The sequence below is a fragment of the Bidens hawaiensis genome, unplaced genomic scaffold (assembly GCF_021521415.1).
Source record: "Bidens hawaiensis isolate Kalapana, Puna unplaced genomic scaffold, B.hawaiensis_p1.1 tig00050740_1, whole genome shotgun sequence".
NCBI lineage: Eukaryota > Viridiplantae > Streptophyta > Magnoliopsida > Asterales > Asteraceae > Bidens > Bidens hawaiensis.
Genome location: NW_027499099.1, coordinates 3,241 through 23,436, shown reverse-complemented (window position 1 = coordinate 23,436; position 20,196 = coordinate 3,241). Strand labels below are relative to the sequence as shown.

General features: G+C 34.9%; 1 pseudogene; it reads left to right on the top strand.

Moving 5' to 3' along the window:
• Positions 1 to 16,671: 16,671 nt before the first annotated feature.
• Positions 16,672 to 18,349, top strand: LOC143598704 (zinc finger CCCH domain-containing protein 29 pseudogene; annotated as a pseudogene).
• Positions 18,350 to 20,196: the final 1,847 nt, after the last annotated feature.

Here is a 20,196-nt window from a genome sequence, read left to right as displayed (position 1 = left end):
ATGAGATTTGGAAAATAGATGTTAAAACCGCTTTCCTAAATAAACATCTTGAAGAAGATGTTTATATGGTTTAGCCCAAAGGTTTTATTGATCCACAACATCCTAATAAAGTATGCAAGTTAAAGAAATCAATCTATGGATTGAAACAAGCATCTAGAAGTTGGAATCACCGTTTTGATGAAGAGGTTAAGAAATTTAGATTCATCAAGAACGCTGATGAGGCTTGTGTGTATAAGAAAGCTAGTGAGAGCATTATTACCTTCTTAGTATTGTATGTTGATGACATAGTACTATTTGGAAATGACATTCCAACCATGGAAGGTGTAAAAGCCTAGCTTGGGAGTTGTTTTTTCATCAAAAATCATGGTGAAGCCGCCTATATTTTGGTAATAAAGATCTATAGGGATAGATCAAGACGGTTGATAGGTTTAAACCAAAGTGCATTCCTTGACAAAATCTTGAAAAGGTTCAAGATGAAGAACTCTAAGAAAGGTTTGGTACCTATTCAAAAGGGAACGATATCGAGTGCGTATCAATGTCCAAGCTCAAAGGATGAGCAAGAGAAAATGAAAGGAATCCCATACAAGTCAGCTATAGGATCCATCATGTATGCAATGATATGCACTAGACCGGACGTATCATGCGCTTTGAGTATGACAAGTAGATTCCAACAAAATCCGGGAAGTAGCCATTGGTTGGCGGATAAGAGTATATTGAAATACCTTAGAAGGACTAAGGATATGTTTCTAATATAAGGTTTTGGTGAGGAAGACCTCGTTGTAAAAGGTTACACGGATGCGAGTTTCCAAACTGATCGAGATGATTCTCAATCACAATCGGGATATGTTTTCGTTATGAATGGTGGGGCAGTCTCTTGGAAGAGCTCAAAACAAGATGTGGGAGCACTGTCCACCACAGAATCGGAATACATCACCGCCTCAATAGAAGCACAAGAAGCTGCGTGGATAAAGAAGTTCATTGTCGATCTAGGGTTGATCCGTACCATTAAGGACCCTCTAGCGATATTTTGTGACAACGAGGGTGCGATTTCTCAAATCAAGGAACCCCGTCCATATCAAAATACGAGGCACATTGAGCGGAGATTCAACTACATAAGGGATGAAGTTGAAAAGGGAAATATATGTATTCGCAAAGTTCACACCAATCAAAGCATTGCGGATCCACTCACGATGCTCCTCCTTGAAAGGCCAAAGCGTGAAGGTCAAACTTGTGCCTTAGGACTTCGATATTCTAGTGTCTGGATTTGATCTATTTTGTATTTGGATATCGGAAAAATTGTTATTTTGACTCATTCATATGATTATGCTTTATGATTATGACATTTTGAGTTACGTTCCATTTTAGCATGTTTAAATCCATGAATAAGTTAATTATTCTAAATATTTGTGGTCGGTCATATTTGTGGAAACAAATAAGAAGGTAAGACCATTATGAACTTGGATTGGGGGATATTCATGAAATATGAATATAGAGCAAGGAATTACTACCAAGGTTCATAGATATTTATGGGATATAATTATTGGACTGACCCGCTATCAAATGTTGCTCCATGGAATCTTTGTGATTGATCATAAGTAAATTTGAGTAAAGGCGAATATCATAGTATCCTCCGACCTAAGATACATATTGGGTCTTGATATTCACCAAATATTATACTTTGACTTAGTTCTTTGCTGCTCTAAAACATGACAGTACATAAGGCTAAGTTCAGGTGTAGTACAAGGTGATTGTGAGAGACGTATCTGGTCAAGAGGGGATTTGTCCCTCTTATTTGTTGAGAGTAAGATGTCTAAGGCATGCTAAGTTAAATCAACAGAGAATGATCACTCTGTGTCTCTGGATTTTACATGACATTTGTGAAAAAGGGATATATGATTGATTCACCTAAATCATTTCAAGTGAGGGACAAGAAGGGGATGATGTTATTGAATAGCACTTAATCATATGTAATAGGGGTAGGAAACCATTGTTAGGCGGTATTTGCTACTTGCATCAATCTTCTATGTATCTTGTGCAAGTGAGAGATTGTTGGAATCGGTCTGCCCAAGGCACATATAAAATTTATGTGGCTATTACATTATGATCCAAGTCGGGATATACCCAATAACAAGCTAGACAAACACCGATGATATTTATTGTATGATATGATCAAAGTAAATAAATATCCACACTTGATTTTGGAAATTGGTTTCCTAAACAATTGCACTTGAAAGATTAATGAATTATATGGATATTTTACTTTAGAGAGATTAATTCATGGTGTTATTTAATTAGTTAAATAACATACAAAAGAGGTGTGTAGTGTTACCTAAGTCTTGTGACATGTTACATTGTGTTACATGACACAAAGAGTTAAGAAGGATTTCAAATTTTGAGTGGAAAAAACCCACCAAAGGGGCCGGCCAATTTGGCCTTGGGAAGTGGTCACCCATTAAATCCTTTTGCATGCAACTTTAAGATTACACTCTCCTAGAATGTTGTCTCTCTCTTCTCTCTCAAGGTGCAATAAAACTCTTCTTCTTTCTCTTAAAATTTTCAGCCAACATAGAGAAAAAAGAAAACAATAGGAGTTTTTACAAGTGAGATCCAAGCATTACAAGGGTGTTTGTTGGAAGCTTGAAGGGTATACAAGCTTGAGGATCTTCTACTTTGAAGACTAGTCATTCAAGATCATTCATTTCTTCAAGTTTCATCTTGAAAGGTAGTATCTTGTAAGCACCCCATGGTTGGTTTATATTGGTAAGTATGTATTTTCGTATATGGATCCGGGGCTTGGATTTTTGTATATACAATCGGTTTTATATTCATCTAAATAACATGATTTAAAACTATTTTATCCGCTAAGTTTTTCATATATATATGGTTATATGACTTTGATAATTTTGTTAAAGCCCAACAATATACATATAGTGTGGGGTTATAATAAGAAGTGGAGTGTATCTAAGAAGTGTAAGAAGTAATATGGTGTGTTAAATATGTTGATCTGACGGTGGATATGGAAAGTGTGTTTATTGTGTGGTGTTTTTAGTTTAGTTGTGGTGTGTTTATTATACGGTGTCTTTTATTAGATATAATGGTGAAACACACTTTCTACATTTTTAGGAAAAATCTACTTCTTATTATAATATCGCTCTCTCTCTCTCTCTCTTTCTCTCTCTCTCTATCTATCTATCTCTCTCTCTCTCTCTATATATATATATATATATATATATATTGTGTATAGTAATATCATACTCATATTAAAAATTAAAAAGAAAGTTTATTATTATAGTGATTTTTTTTAATGTTGTATAAAAAGATTATAGTAACCCTTCAATCTAAAATCAATGAATTAAAATGTTATCCTTTCTTAAAAAACCTTCCTGTTTGAACATACCTTTGTTTTCATAATTTTAATGAGTTTTTGAAGGGGTTAATACCATGTGTGTATTAGAGGTAGCAACTTCAAATTGCATTATCTAAACCAGCGCTTTTATAATACAAGGGTTGAGATATATTAGATTTAAGATATCTAGAAATATAACACTTTATAATTACTTGAAAAATTAGAGATAGCAAGTTCAAATTTCATTATCTAAATAAAATCTTGTTATGAAAGGATTTGGAGGGAAAAAAATTTTAAAATAGAAAGAAGATGAATGATAAAATGGATTATAGGAGAGAGAAAAGATGTATTAGAAAAATAAAAGATCCGTCATTTCAAATGGCGGATGTCAACAAACATGTAGGGTCTGTCAGATCTTGTCTGGTGAGATGGACGATTACTAGGAGATCCGCCATTTCAAATGGCGGATCACAAATATTTTATTCGTGTTCTGCCATTTGAAATGGCGAATGTCAACTTTGGTGATCTGCCACTTTGACTGGCATGTCACATATTCCAAAATAGGCTACCCCTATGTGTAAAAGTGTATTTTAATGGACATCCTTCATTTGAAATGGAAGATGCCATCTTGACATCCGCCTTTTCAAATTGCGGATGTGAACAGTGTTTTTCTAAGTGATTTGACAACACACCGGTCCTTTTTCTTTTTATTATTAACTTATATTTAAATATAAAAACGTTATTTTTTAAATAACGTTATTTAACAAATAAAAAGTTTATAACGTTTTTAAAATATGTTTTTTCTTTTTATTATTTATTAGTTTTCTAAATATCAGTATTTAAAAAATACAAAATTTAATATTAAAAAAAATTAATAAAAACACCATGCTTTTTAATACAAAATTTAATATCAGTATTTAAAAGATGACATTTTCCCTATCAAATAACATGATGTTTTTATTAAAAAAAAATTAATATTAAATTTTGTAATTTTTAAAATACTGATATTTAGAAAACTAATAAATAATAAAAAGAACAAACGTATTTTAAAAACGTTATAAACTTTTTATTTGTTAAATAACGTTATTTAAAAAAAATGTTTTTATATTTAAAAATAAGTTAATGATAAAAAGAAAAAAGGACTTGTGTATTGTCAAATCACTCAGAAAAACACTATTCACATCCGTCATTTGAAATGGCGGATGTTCATTAAAAATACACTTTTACACATAGAGGTGGCCTACTTTGGAATCTGTGACCTGCCAGTCAAAGTGGCGGATCACCAAAGTTGACATCCGTCATTTCAAATGGCGGAACACGAATAAAATATTCGTGATCCGCCATTTGAAATGGCGGATCTCCTGGTAATCGTCCACCTCACCAAACAAGATCTGGCAGGCCCTACATGTTTGTTGACATCCGCCATTTGAAATGACGGATCTCCTATTTTTCTAATACATTTTTTCTCTCTCCTGTAATCCATTTTATCATTCATCTTCTTCCTATTTTAAAAAAAAAATTCGATTTGGAGGATATGTACTTTGGATATATAAAATAACACGGGTATGTAAATATAATATTTACTAAAAACCAGTCCAACCGTGAATTGAGTCACTGGTTTAACTAACATGCGTTCAAAACAGGTAGACTCAACCAATGGTGATTCAACTAATGTGAACCAAGGCCAGCAAGAGGTTTGGTTTGTTTTATGTTGTAATAACATTGTAGCAATTTACCTTTGAAAAATGTTCAAGATTATTGACGAAATAGTATTTAACAAGTATTTCTACATTGGGAGTTGTTGCAGAACGATTAAATGCATTACATGTTCAATAGCTATCACACATTGTGGAGAGAAGTCTTCCGGTATCAGTTCGATTCGTATGCGAAAAGTTTGGCAAAAGGATAGTCAAAAATTGATGTGCCAAAAAGTAAATATGCAAGAGGACTACTTGTTGATGAAACATCCATCATCAATAGAGGATATGACTTGTAAAATGAGTTTCCGTTTGTAATCCATTATATAAGGGACATGTTACCTCTTGGTAATCCATCGAAAATACATTTAGCAAATGCAACATAGGCCTTGTGTTGTCTTCAAGTATCTTCGTATTTTAAAATGGTAAGCTCCATGTATTTCAAACTTGACAAATCACTGTGTTGGGCGTAGTATTCGAAAGCGCGGATACAATGTTAGTGGCTTTGTTGAATTGGTGTTCTAAAAATTCTGAAGTCTCACTATCGACACCTGGATCAGCATAGTTTTAATGAAATCCTAAAATAGAGCTCGATATTGATGTGCTTGTCGATCAGATTCCCCTACTTTTAGGATTAGAGGTAGGCGGGTGCTCAAAGTTGGTTTCTCATGTTCACATTGTTTGTTTGTTGTGTGCATGCATATAAATGTAGATTACTCGTATGCTTTGCCCACATCAAAATAGGGACTTGTGAGCTAACATATAAGGGAATGTTAATGTACAAATGAAATTTACGTGATAATCAAGTATAGTAATAATTATATATACAAGTAGAGTAAATATTTAATTACATCATAGAGTAATTATGTAATTACTCCATAATGTAATTACATAATTATTCTATTTGTATATATAATTACTCTACTTGATTCTTACGTTTAGCATGTTAATTTTATTTGTATTTGATTCAAACCCTTAACATATAAATATAGATTTTTTTTATGTTGTTGGTGTCTAGTCGTCAAGCCTCGTAGGACACACATAGTAAGAGGTTTTTTTTTTTGTGTGTTCCCCGTGATGAGCCATTAGGTTTAATGGGCATACATGTAAAAATAGTTTATTTGTAAGATGTGAAAGTGCAATGTAGCTTATTTGTAAGATGTAAAAATATAATGTAGTTAATTTGTAGGATGTGATGATGTATTATAGTTTGTTCGTAGGATAAGAAAATGTAATGTAGTTTATTTTAAAAATGCGAAACTTTGAAGTAGTTTATTCCTAAACAAGAAAGCAAAAGTATAATGGAAGTTGTTATAGCCTTATGTGTGTTCGTGTAGAGCCCAAATAATCCACTAACACATGGCAATGGCAAGACCCATCAAGGCACAGTAGTAAACCTTTAACACTATGCACATCTATAACATGAAAGTGACTTGTTAAAATCTAACACGACTTTGTGTAACCAAAACGAATCTACTAACTTATCAGTTTATACTTTATATTATGAACATATATTTTACTATTAATTATTTATTAAATGCTTCTAACTTATATAAAATCTACTACATTAAAACGTTTTCTTATAATTTGGTAGATTGGGAAATTCAAGTTGAAATAACTAATTTGTAACATAATGGAACAAATGTAGATGCAGGTTAATAAAAGCTCAAAATTTTGTGATTTGTGAGACGAAATTTAAGCGATGGAATGAGAATTATTTATTTGATTTCAAAGCTACAAATGGGGATTTCAAATCAATGAATGGACTGCAACAACAAAATAATTGATCATGGGCCGATAGCAGAATCAAATATTTTCTTGGGTCTAGTTGATGGGCTATCTATGAACTGATCGTGGGACGGCAGAAGTGATGCAATGGGCTAGGGCTAAACGGACGGGTATTGTCAAAAGAGTTCGAGAGAAATCACGGAAATTCCAATTGGTCTATTTTTTATGAAGAGTTTTATAGTCAGAGCTTTACTTTCTTTATGAATTATGATTATGATGAGCCATTTAGTTCTACAAATGTGTCGGGTTTTTTTTTTCTTTTTACACCTCCTGAAACTACCCACAATAGTCGAGTGAGTCTTCTTGAGACGAGATGTCAACCGTCCATACTGATTTTAACGTTCCACGTGTGACTCATCTAGGAAACACCATTAAGGATGAAACTCACCATTTTAAGAATACCTTATTGAGTCAAGTTTTGAACCTAAGATCTTAGAGATCCTAAGGCTTAACCAACATCCCCCTGTGCCATTGAAGTACAAATGTGTCAATTTAATTTATAAACTTATTTGATTAATTTTATTAGTGAATGATTTGAATGTGTGCACGTGGTTAGGGTTTCTGTTTAACTTTTGTTATGTAAGAGTTGAATATATTCACAATCATCGGTCTTTGGTTTTTTTCAGAATCAGTCACCGATGTTTTCTGGATCTCATATAGTACAAATTAATTTTCATTGAAACAACATCCTAGCATGTGGTTCGATTGTTACGAATCGTGCTGTCGGATTCCTTTAATCTTTTGTCTTGTGTTAATCCTTCTTTACAAACCTTTATTAACATTATGTATCAGCGCTTTCTATATGGCTTTTTCATCTTGGTAATTAAATTAGGTTATACATAGATACACAGTGCCACAAAACCTGAACTTCAATGTGATCACTTGTTTTTTATCTCATATTTTTGTGTTTATTGTTTACATTTATTAGCTGCAATACAGATTAATTTTTGTATAATTCACACGAATAAAAAGTTTAAAGTAGTAAATCTAGGAGTAGTTTAATAATCAACTTTAAGTTTCACTGTTAGAGTCACACGAAAGATAATAGAGGTAATATTGACCACATGCTCCTCGTGGATATTTAACTTACCCCTGTTACATAGGTTAATTAGGTTTTTTTGCATGACCTAAAATGATGGCCTTCGTTAACACGAATGTCAAGGCCCATTAAGATCCGACAGTGAGCCATTATTTATGTACACATCTTTAACACCAAAATAATTTGTTATAATCTAATATGACTTTGAGTAATCAGAATGAGTCCACTTACACGCGTCTAAAGGCACATTAAGGCCTAAATAATTTAATAGCTAATATCTGATATTCCTACTAGTTCGGTTACCCACGACTAATTAAGCATATTCAAGGTACCATCTCGTAGTGACACAATGTAATTGTGATAATGTTAGAGGTAGTACTATGTAAATACGGTTACTTTATAACCTCTGTCCTTCTAAACCCTATATACACAAATCAACCCAAACAAATATAAATTACACGCACATACGGTGTTCTTACTAGATCTATAACTGACTTGTATTAACTATTGACCTACAACTGGTCCAAGATTCGATTTATCATATACTTAATTTGATTATTAAGTTTCATCAACAACTAAAGTGAACATGATAGTCCCTTTAATATCATGAAAAGTTTTCAATGATACGGTACCATCCACAGTGACCGGCCCGCGACCCAATACCAAATTGCAGCCCAAGTTCATATTGTCCATGTTCCCACATTTTCATGCATTTTTATCAATCGATTAATTGCAATTTTTAATTGCACGTTTCTTTCCAGGTTGTTAGCAGTAGTAGATTAATGGTTGGTTATTTAGTCTCGTGCATTGTAGCCTATTACACGCCTTCTTGTTATGTTTAATATTAAGCAGAAAATTGATGTAAATTTATATCACGCTATCTCTATTTCTTTAAAGAATACATAAATTTACTTCGATTCTACTTAATATTAAACATAAGAGACTAATTAATCAACCACTAATCCACCACTACTAACATAAAGGAAAGAAATGGACATGACGAATTTGGGATGCAATTTAATATTGGGTCCCGGGTCGGTCACGATGGTTGGTACCGTATCATTCAACAAGTAAGAGGAACGCTCATTATCTTTCCCAATGAACAAAGAGAAATTCCATTTAGAGCTTGCCATGCACAGACTGTATTAATTTAACAGTCGGACTTAACATAAAGAATTTGCGTATAAATCTATTCTTTATTGACAAGAAATCAATAGTTTTCGATGATGCAGTCGTTGTTGACACTACAAACTGAAACCGAAGAAGTTGGAGGTGATTTGGGTTTTTGGTTTTGCCTCGACTGCAAAATGGGATTTCACAAGAATCGGGTATTTGTGGTTTTATATGTTTTCTTTCTAGTAATAAAGGAAAAACTGGTAATTTTATGGTAGCTTAACAAATTTTCAAACACCCATTAACTCTTAAGCTTATTGAAAGTGTGATGGCTGAATAAACAGTTTAGAAAATGCTTTATTTATTGAAAAAAGCGATATTTCTTTGTAATTTATCATTAAGTTATTCCGAGAAAACATACGTGAAACCGGCATGCACCGATTTTGTTGTTTGTCTCCGCATGGCACACATGTAGCTGATCCTTGAGGAGTTGAGGGCATAAAAAGTATAAACGTTTTACTTAATATTAGATAACATGTTTAGGGGGTGGCGGCGTAGCTTGTTGCCCGCTTACCTGCCTATTTATTGTAATTGAATCCTTTTATTTGAAATAACACGTTTAGGGTGGCAGGGGCGGGCCTACGCTTTACCGTAGAGGTCGGTCGACCCATGTGAAAAGAAATAATTAGTGTTATATAAAAAATAAAATCCCGACCGACCATGTAAAATTTCAACACCGACCCCTATAAGATAACGAGAAAAGGAGAAGAAAAAAAATAATACCATTAAATATTTTCCAACAATAGCTATCGGAGGAAGTATGAAGCTCCGGACTGATTTTATGCATATGAAAAAGAAGATGATATCTTGTATTTCCTTCTCCCCACTATTGATTTTTTATTAGATATTGGAGTAAGAACCTACATAGAGACTTTACCACTTCACTAAACGATACTATAAAATATTGAAAACTACATAGAGACTTTACCACTTCACTAAACGATACTATAAAATATTGAAAAGTACGATAGTTTTAATAAAAGTAAATCAATTTAAATAATTTATCCTGTTTGTTTTTTTACTAGTTTGGTTGGTCAAAATTGTTCGGGTTTTACTTTCATTTTGTATTGATTTTTTATAATATATTATATCTTTTAATGTATAATGCTTTACTTATCGAATAAAATATGACTTTCTTCTATTTTATTTAACTATTATTATAAACACAATAAATTTTAACAATATATAAATGTATACTTTATTTATATGTAGAAAACATTTTTGTCATCTACAAGTTTATTTATAATTTAACTTAGTTTTATTCTTTTATTATATGACTCGACCTAACATGATTCAAAATAAAACAAACATATATTATATAGCAATACACGACGATTTGATCATTAATTGTTAAAAGCACTGTAAAACCAACCCATTTGGTCAATTTGAGTACTTCAACCAACCCAACTAGTTGTTGGATGTTTTAAAAATCCATTCTTGTTCATCAAACCACTTGCAAACACTCTTGTAAAGGCAGTTGCACACATGTAAGCTAATACATTATTTGAATTGATTGGAACAACCGAACTGGACAAAAAAAACTATAACTCAATATGATATGACCCGACCGATCCAACCGAATCGATTTTTTATATATATAACCGAGTACCGACCCAAAATATTTCCGACCCCTGTGAAAAAATTTATAGGTCCGCCGTTGTAGGGTGGTGGGACAAGATGAAAGATGGAGGCCCTGGATGATGTGTCACGTAAATAGACTTAAAGAGAAAGACTCAGAATGATCAGCATAACCAACCCGATCAATGTGAAAAAATGCTAAGTAAATAGGAAGAATTGGATCGGGATGGCGGACACACCATTCCCCTCCTAGTTGTACAAAGATGAAATTTCATCCCGAAGTGAGCATCTCGCACTCTATTTTCCCTAATAATATTTAAGGTATAATACAAAGGCATTTAATAAATATAGAAAAAGAAAAAATAATTAATATGAACAAACTTTAAAGGTTAGAATAAGGAGTATACACCCTTCCTCGCAATCGTCACGTCAGCCTTCTCCCAATCATTCAGCATCACCCTTCAACCAAGGGTATACACCATTCTTCTCATTCTCCATCATTCTCTAATTTTTATTTTTTTATTTAATACAATTTTTATATATAATATTTAAACATTAATAATTCAACTAAAACTTAAACATTGGAAATAAAATTATGAAATAAAATAATACTTAAAAATAACTATTAAAATATTTAGTCGGAAGTAGGCGGTGGAGACCATATATGTTCGACCAAGTCCGAACGTAGCACGCTATACGTGTCTTCATTTTCCAAAGTCAATCGGTTATACTCTTTTTGGGTTTCATCAACCAATTAAGACCGGATGTTGTCTTCGTCCTCATTGTAGTTGCAAATCGCACATCCCTCATCTTCGATAATCATATTATGCAAAGTACATATCGCGTTCATAATCCGTCTAGTTTTTTGATTTTATTTTTGCGCCCATGCTCGTGTTGGCTTGGCCACTACGTGCCACTTTCTTTTTATGACTCCAAAACACCTTTCAATATCCTTTATTAAACGAATTTCGGGTCGTTTTGACTTGGTCAAATAAAATAAACAAAACTTTGACCAACTCAAAATCACCCGAAATTAAATCTAGATCTATAAACTTTAAATGATTTAAAGTTTAAGATGTAGATCTGGTTTTAACGAACCGGGATCAACACGTACGTTGTAACCGCGGCTCTGATACCACTGTTGGGTTTCAACGGTAGTTCGAGACGAAAACGGATAAACTTTTTAAACCCGTTTTAGTTAATATATCGTTTCAATAGTTATTAATCCATATTAATAAACAAAGATATGAACGAGTTATAAAAACGCAGCGGAAAGTTAAAGATTTAAACGAACCGTAAACCGAAACCCGAACCCGGATCCGATTACAACAATATACGAGCTCGATTAAACATAAGTAAAATCAACCATAGATGGGTATGTCGATATACCTCGGTTATCGAAACCGGGAAGACACCGAAGGATAACGAGATGAGCTAGATGACACAATCCAACAGATCCGGCAGCGGCGTTGGTCCGGCGGAGCGACGGCGGCGGTCCGGCGAAGCAACAGCGGCTGCGGGATGGAGGTCCGGCGGTATAGTGGCTGCGGCGGTGGTCCTTGGTGGAGCAACGGTGAACAAACAGCAACTGAACTCGTCGTGTAACAGCAGCTACCAAACTATACTCAAATGGCCGGAAATGGAGTTCGCCGGAAAAACGATTCGCCGGAATAGGTCGCCGGAAAAACGTGGTTCAAGCTTTCAACAATACCGGGATCTATATAGAACTACGGTGATGCTTGTGGTTACTGGAGGACAAGTGGCGGCGGGTGTGTGGTGTTAGCGGCGGCCGGAGAATGCTCGCCGGAAAACCGGTTGGCCGGAAATCGGCGCCGGATGAACAGTAGCGGCTAGGGTTTTGTGTTGTTTTAGGTTCTACCAAAAAAATCTTATCTTATATTATATATGGTATTATTAGTAGGGTTTAATCAAGTTAAACCAATTGGGCAAGCATAGTCCATAAACCTGTCCATCTAATTAATTGTGTCGAGCCTAATTAACATTTAAATAGGCCTTTATCTCGTCACCCACTCAGTCCGGGTCACATTCGGGTCGGTCACGTTGACTTGACCCGAAACGACCATAAAATCAAACAGTTCCATGTTTTCGAGTGAAATAAATTTGTAAATAAACATTAACCCTCCCCCCCCCCCCTTCCTTCCCGTACCCCTGCAACGTGGGGGTGTAAATACTAGTATATAAAAGCAGTTTATTGTTTTAAAACTTTAGAATATTAATTAATAACAAAATTTATTATATTATATATACTTAACTTAATAGAGTATTAACGTTTACACTACTGATGTTTGAAGCACTGAGAGTAAATGAATACCTCGAATTTGACTGAATATATAAAGACGGTAAGCAGGTCAAAAGTCAAAATTGTCACTCGTTTGCACGTCAAATCTTTTGGGCCTTGACCTCTTATCCAAAATCCTAATGGGGACAATGTTGACTAAAGCAATTAAACATTCATTCATGTAACCTTTTTTCTTTTATGTAAGTATTTTAATTAATGTGCGGACATTCGTAATGGATCCTGGACAATAAATAAAGTACATGAGGTGTATGCTCGATGTGAATTAATGTGCGGACAACCGATCATGTCGTGTGAAAACTTTGGATAAATGGGTAGGGTTTGGGCTGATACGTCGTGTTTATAGTTGAATTTATTTAACCTATTTATTTTAAAAATAAATTATTGTGTTTTTATACTTTAGCTAAAATTGGTTATGTTTATATTATAGTCAAAACATATATCACATCGAGTTTATAACTTAAGCCTAATTTTGTATAGATTTTGTAATTTTTTGAAGTATTATTATAATAAAAAAAACCATGTGATTATTCGTATAGTGATCGAGTTCATATGTTAGACACGATAGCTTATCTCAATTTTCTAGGTTTGTTTTATGTTTGACCAGTCAACCCATAAAAACAACATATTTATCATCTCTATTTTTTGCTTGAATTAAGGTTACCGATTCACCTATATTTACTAGGGGTGAGTAAAAACCGAACTATAACAAAAAAAAATAACTGAAATTAACCACAAATGAACAAAACCAATGGTTATGGTTAAGACTTTGATTAATTGACGGCTATGGTTAAGTAAAATTTCATTAATCATCAGCTCGCTTATGGTTATGGTTAATGTGTTTTTGTTAACCAATTTTAACCAAACCATCATTTTTAACTTCGGTCATTTAAATTTATACAACAATTATTTATAACATAGCTTAGAATACCTTAACCAAACTTGAAACTGGCGTATTTCATCTTCGAAGCTTGATATGAAGCTTGAACACCATAACCTAGGTTATGGTTATTATTAAACTATCTTCAATAGTCAAAATTATCGTCATAAAAAGGGATATTGGTTTTTAATACTCCTAACTTTCACTCATCGACTGATACCGTTTCTAACTTTTGATTTGTTAACCACCACTCCCAATTTTCACCATATTTGTTTTTGGCACTCCCAAACTCAGCATACCCTAACTCCGTTAGTTTTCTTGCTGACGTAACATTTTATTGATGACTTGTCATGCATAGATGACATTTTTTTATTCTTTTATTAATCCATTATACCCAAATCACTTTTTCCCTACTTCATCAACCCTAAAATCTATACCTCACCATCTATTCGCCCCCCTCTACTAGGTGTGTTATGTGGGTTGTACTTTCGGGTTTTCAAGTCGGGTTCCTCGGGTTCTAGAAATTTTATTTGAGTACTCATACCCGACCCTAATCTCCCTCTGGTTACTCGGGTTCGGGTTTTATGAGTACGGGTTAATCAGGTTTCGAGTATTATGCTAAAATTTATGCAAATATATCATCTTCAAGTTTTAACTTACATAAGCAAATAACACACCACATAATCCAATCGAAAGAGTATGAAGAGCGCTTTGATTGATGGAATGTATAAGCGGTCGACTGATGAACTGAGCATGAAAAACCAATCGATTGATTGAATAAATAGTCATACGTAATCTCTAGATTAATGCATGTTGGAATTGTAATCGATAGGTGGGAATGGAATCGGAATGGAATAGGCGACGTAAAAAAGGAATTGGTTAGGCAACGATATTCATTGAATAGTATAACGCAAGTGATATAATAATTGAATATAATGCATAGTCAAACATGTTATTCCGGTTTACCCGAAACCCAACAAAAAGTAATCGGTACTCGACTCGTATTAGTTCGGGTTGTAGTCGGGTTCGTTAGATTCGGCTTCAGGTTTCATGTGTACGGGTACTTTTGAGTTCGGGTTAATAGTTATTCAGGTCGGGTTTCGGGTTACGGTAAAAAATAACAGTCATACCCTCTACCACCCACCACCATCATAATGTCATAACCAGCACAATCATAGTTACCTTACGACCACCATCTCTGCTCAACTTGAAACTAGAATCATAATCCCATTTCCGCCTAATGTGGACGCAAAAAAAAAAAAAAAAAACTTTGCATCGGAAACCTCACCCACGACTTTCCGATTAGGGCTTCGATCAACAGTCGGGCTTCAATCAACAGTTGGAAACAGACAAGTTGATTTGCTTGCATGTGGGCGTAGATCTCGTTTTTCCGGGGACAGATAAGTTGACTTCATCCATCGATCTACTCTTTCATTTGGTTGCATGTCATCTTATATCTCGTTTTCCGGTGTGAAAGCCTAGATATTGTGGACACACTTATGGTAAAAAACAATAGAAAGAGGATATGTGTTGAGGTGGGGTTGTTGCATGTGGTGTCGAGGTTTAGATTAGATTGGGTGCATATGATTGTCGGAACTACATGTTGGTGATGGTTCATGGAGTGGAGGCGGTGATTCCACATGGGGTAAGGGTGGGTAGTGGTGGTGGTGGTCGGTGATGATAGGAGCTGGTGGATTTATATTGGGGGAGAGTTGGACAGAGAATCTAGATAAAAAGAGAGATTGCATTTTGTTTTCATTTCAGGTTTTCTAATTTTTAATAATGAAGTGGTATTTTGTGACCAATAAGTAATAACTCCTAACTCACAACAAAATAAACCTTAATTCTATTTAAAGTGCAACCACAATTAGGGGCGTTTAACGAATCGAATTTCGAATATTCGAATGTATTTGAATCGAATTGTTCGAATTTTGAAATTTTGATGCTGGATTCGAATTCGAAATAGATTCGAAAAATTCGGTTCGATTCGATTCGAATTCAGAATAGCTAATTCGAAATTCGATTCGAAACTATTGTTCGAATCAAATTCGAATCGATTCGAATTCAATTAAAAAATATATATTTCAATTTCAAAACCACTATAAATTTGAGTTTTTTAACAACAAAATGTACAAGTCGATAAATAAATAAATAATTTAAAGTTATCAATGTCCAATTACATTAATTATTAACCGAAATGATGAGCTTTCTATTTTTAATCTCTATAACTCGAAAGATTTATATAATTTATCTTTTTATAAGTATGTATATATATAATAAAAATAAAATGAATAATTTGAATTCGAATTTCGAATCAAATACGAATTTATAATCATAAATTCGTATTCGATTACTAAAATCGAGTTCGAATCGAATTCGAATAACTGAAATTTGAATTCGAACCGTCAAATTCAAATACGAGTCAAATCGAATTTCGAGTTATTCGAGTTAGATTCGAATGCTGAACACCCCTAACCACAATAAATGAAAAGTTGAAATCTTATCATCAATAACACATAGTTTGACTTAATCAGCTCCCAAATTCAACACGGTCTTAGTCCGAGTGACCGAGTCCGAGTGACCTTATCGCCTACAAATACCTGAACCGCGTGGGATGGGTTTGAATTTGCATTTCGTTTGCATTTGAGATTAATTATTTGCTGTTTTGAAGTGGGTGAGCCCTCAGTTCCACCATAGTTGAATGAATGCTTTGACTTTTGACCCACAGAAAGTAACTCACACCTTCCTCCCCACCCCTCGTGTCCAAAATAATATTATTAATTAATATTATTATTTTCCTCGTATAAATACCAATCATTCCAATTCATTCTCTTCATCTTCTTAACCTTGTTTACCAACATACACAAATATGGTTCTAATGAAATACTCGAAACTACTCGACTTAGCAGCCGCCGATGATGCTCCCGGTTTCTTATCCGAGGTTGAACAGCACAACATCGGTGTCGATGACGTCGGATTATGGTACGGAAGGAAAATTTCATCCAAATCAATGGGGTTCTTGCAACGAACCCCATTAATGATTGCTTCCGTCTACGGAAGCAATCGAATATCAAAGTATCTAATTGATAACAATAACATCGACGTCAACAAAACCTCCCCCACCGACGGCGCCACCGCCCTCCACTGCGCCGCCGCCGGCGGGTCTCCGATGTCAGTTGAAGTTGCTAAGCTGTTAATTGACGCCGGTGCTGACGTCAGCTTAACGGATGCTAACGGGAACAAACCCGGTGACGTGATTGCTCGTGGAATCAAAGCGAGTATTCGAAAGGGTTTGGAGATGATATTGAAGGGTTTTGTATTGGAGGAAGTTGCTCCGGTGAGAAAGGAGTATCCGGTGGATGTATCTTTGCCGGATATTAATAATGAGTTGTACGGTTCCGATGAGTTTAGGATGTATACGTTTAAGGTGAAGCCGTGTTCGAGAGCTTATACGCACGATTGGACCGAGTGCCCGTTTGTTCATCCCGGGGAGAACGCGCGAAGGCGGGACCCGAAAAAGTTTAATTACACGTGTGTCCCGTGCCCGGAGTTTCGTAAAGGAAGCTGCGGGAACGGGGACGCGTGTGAGTACGCGCACGGGGTGTTTGAGTCGTGGCTTCACCCGGCTCAGTACAAGACGAGGTTGTGTAAGGATGAGATGTCATGTGCGCGAAAAGTTTGTTTTTTCGCGCACAGAGTTGAGGAGTTGCGACCCTTGTATGCTTCTACAGGGTCGGCAATCCCTTCACCCATTTCAGTTGAACGTTCTTCAACTGAACTGGGTTTGATGAGCCCGGGTCATAGTCAGAGCTCGGGCTCAATGGTTCTTGGTTCTACACCACCCATGTCACCAACTATTTCTCCCGTGAATGGGTGGCAAACCAAGAACCATTTGACTCCTCCTGCGCTGCAACTTTCGGGGAGTCGTTTGAGGACTTCTTTTAATGCTAGAGATATGGAAATGCGAAGCTTACTATCTCAACAACATAAACAACACATGATTGATGATTTTGGTTCAAATGTTTACTCCAATAGATTTGGGGAATTAAATCCCACTAATCTCGATGATGTTTTCGGATCAACCCAATTGCAATCGAATTACTCGTCTTCTCCCATACGAAAACCCGCAAATTTCGCTTTCGATACATCGGCCGCAGTGGCCCAAGCAGTGATAAACTCAAGGTCAGGTGCATTCTCGAAACAACGCAGTCAAAGCTTCATTGACCGCGGTGCGGGAGCCGTGGGCTCGCCAATTTCACAATGGGGTTCGCCTGATGGGAAGGTGGATTGGGGGTTTAATGGTGACATGGCTAATAAGTTTAGAAAGTCTGCATCCTTTGGGTTGAGAAATGGTTTACCTATGAATGCTGGTCATGAGCCAGATGTTTCGTGGGTAAATAGTTTGGTTAAGGATGTTTCGTCGGTGGGAGTTGGGTTGTATAGTTCGTCGGAGTAGCCGGGGTATGGCGGTGGTGACCGTGAGAAGCTGCCGCAGTGGGTGGAGCAATGTTTATAGAGGAGCAACAGTTGGTGGAATAAAAGCAAAGCTATCATTTTGTTTTGCCAACATGACAGACAACATATGAAAGTAGAATTTTTTTTTTTAAATTCTTTTATTTAGTTTTGAATTTGTAGTAATTTTTTCTTCCATAAGCTTACAAAATATGGGTTTAAGTTTTCTGCAAATTTGTTACTAATTTCTTATGTAATGATATATATTTCAACACCATTTCTTTTTAACACACTATAACAATTTAGTTATCTACTTGCTAGTTCAACTGATTTTTCTGTTTTAAAGTTAGAGTAATGTTAGTCTTTTGTTAATTCAGTCATTTAAGCAAACAACATTATACAAGTCATGATTCCTATAATTTTTATGTGAGATCAAAGATAAAATAGAATCGTAGGATTATTAAATCAAAGTAACAATTATGATTCACCAGTAGGACTGTCGAGTCGGGTGGGTTTGGGTCACATGTCAAAACAGGTTCGGGTCAGAATGGGTTAGAGTCGGAACAAGTTGATTAAAAAAAGGTAATTTCGGTTCGAGCTTCCGAATGCGTAAACCGATTAAGACACGAAAACTTGTGATCTTTTACATAGCGAAAACTCTAGTTTAGGGTTCTGATGCGAAAATTGTCTAATACAATCGATGATCAGATAGGATCGTAGGTGACCTTTTATGATGAGCATATTGTGATAATTGAGACTCTGATGGTTAAAGCTGAAAGTCGTTTTCAACAGAGATGAAGTCCACAATTTAGCTGCTGCAATTGATATGTGGTTAAAGAATAGTTTGGGATAAATGTGGTGTTACTGCAAATTTTGGAAAAGTTGGATATTGTTGACCGGAAAAGTCAAACGGGCCTGTTTTACATAAAGGGCAATTTGGTAATTGTCAAAAGCTGGGATTGACTATACAAGTCAAAATTGATCGGGTTATGGCGTTTCAACAAGTTATTATGTTTACGGGCCTAATTTCGGGTCAAAATTAATTTCAGACGGCAAGGGCATTTTGGTCATATTTTGCAAAAGAAGAGGGGGGGATTTGTCAAAATCCATGCTTCTTTGCAAAATAATTTGTTCGGGTTTTTGCTATGTTTGAATGAGTTCAAGATTCTATTTTTACAACATTCGTTTTGGTCTTTCAAAAATTGAAACCGGACAATTTGAGCTTTGAGTATTCGGAGAATGCTTCATAAGATGGGGATGATTACTGAACGAGTTGGGATCAAATGATCTAACAGTTGGGCTTATTTTATCATAGGTAGGGGAAAAAATATTCAAATAGTCGTATTTCAATTTAAAAATCTTGTCATCTGATTGAAGAATCGGGTTTGTGGAGATTAATTAATTGAAGTTGGAACCCTTATCATTTGCCAAGACATTGATATCCTAGAAGAACGGATAAGAAGACTTGAATTTGTCAACATTTAGGGTAAGCTTAATGTGAGGGGAAAACCCGAAGCACATGTGTTGGGTGACGGGTTAGCCTAAGTGGTATGGGCATTAATATTCTAAATGCGCTTTTGACAAACGTAACATTCCGATATTCTTTATAAAACACTTAATGATATATCTTAATAAATAACATGACCTAATAATATATTTTTTTTTTTCAAAATGGAGCGATTTAAGCATGTGAAATTATGAATGATACATAAGTTTTAATGACATATATACATGTGAAATTAATTTTTAAAAATTTATTTTTTAAATAAAGTGTTATAGCTTCTTGAATTTGTCATGTGAGGAGCTAAACGAAACACAAAGAGCATGACAAACCTAAGATAAAACCATTATGATCAATGGTTTAGATTACAAACATGATCAAAGGTTTAGGAAAAACCAAGATGATCCAAGGTTTAGATGAGGGGT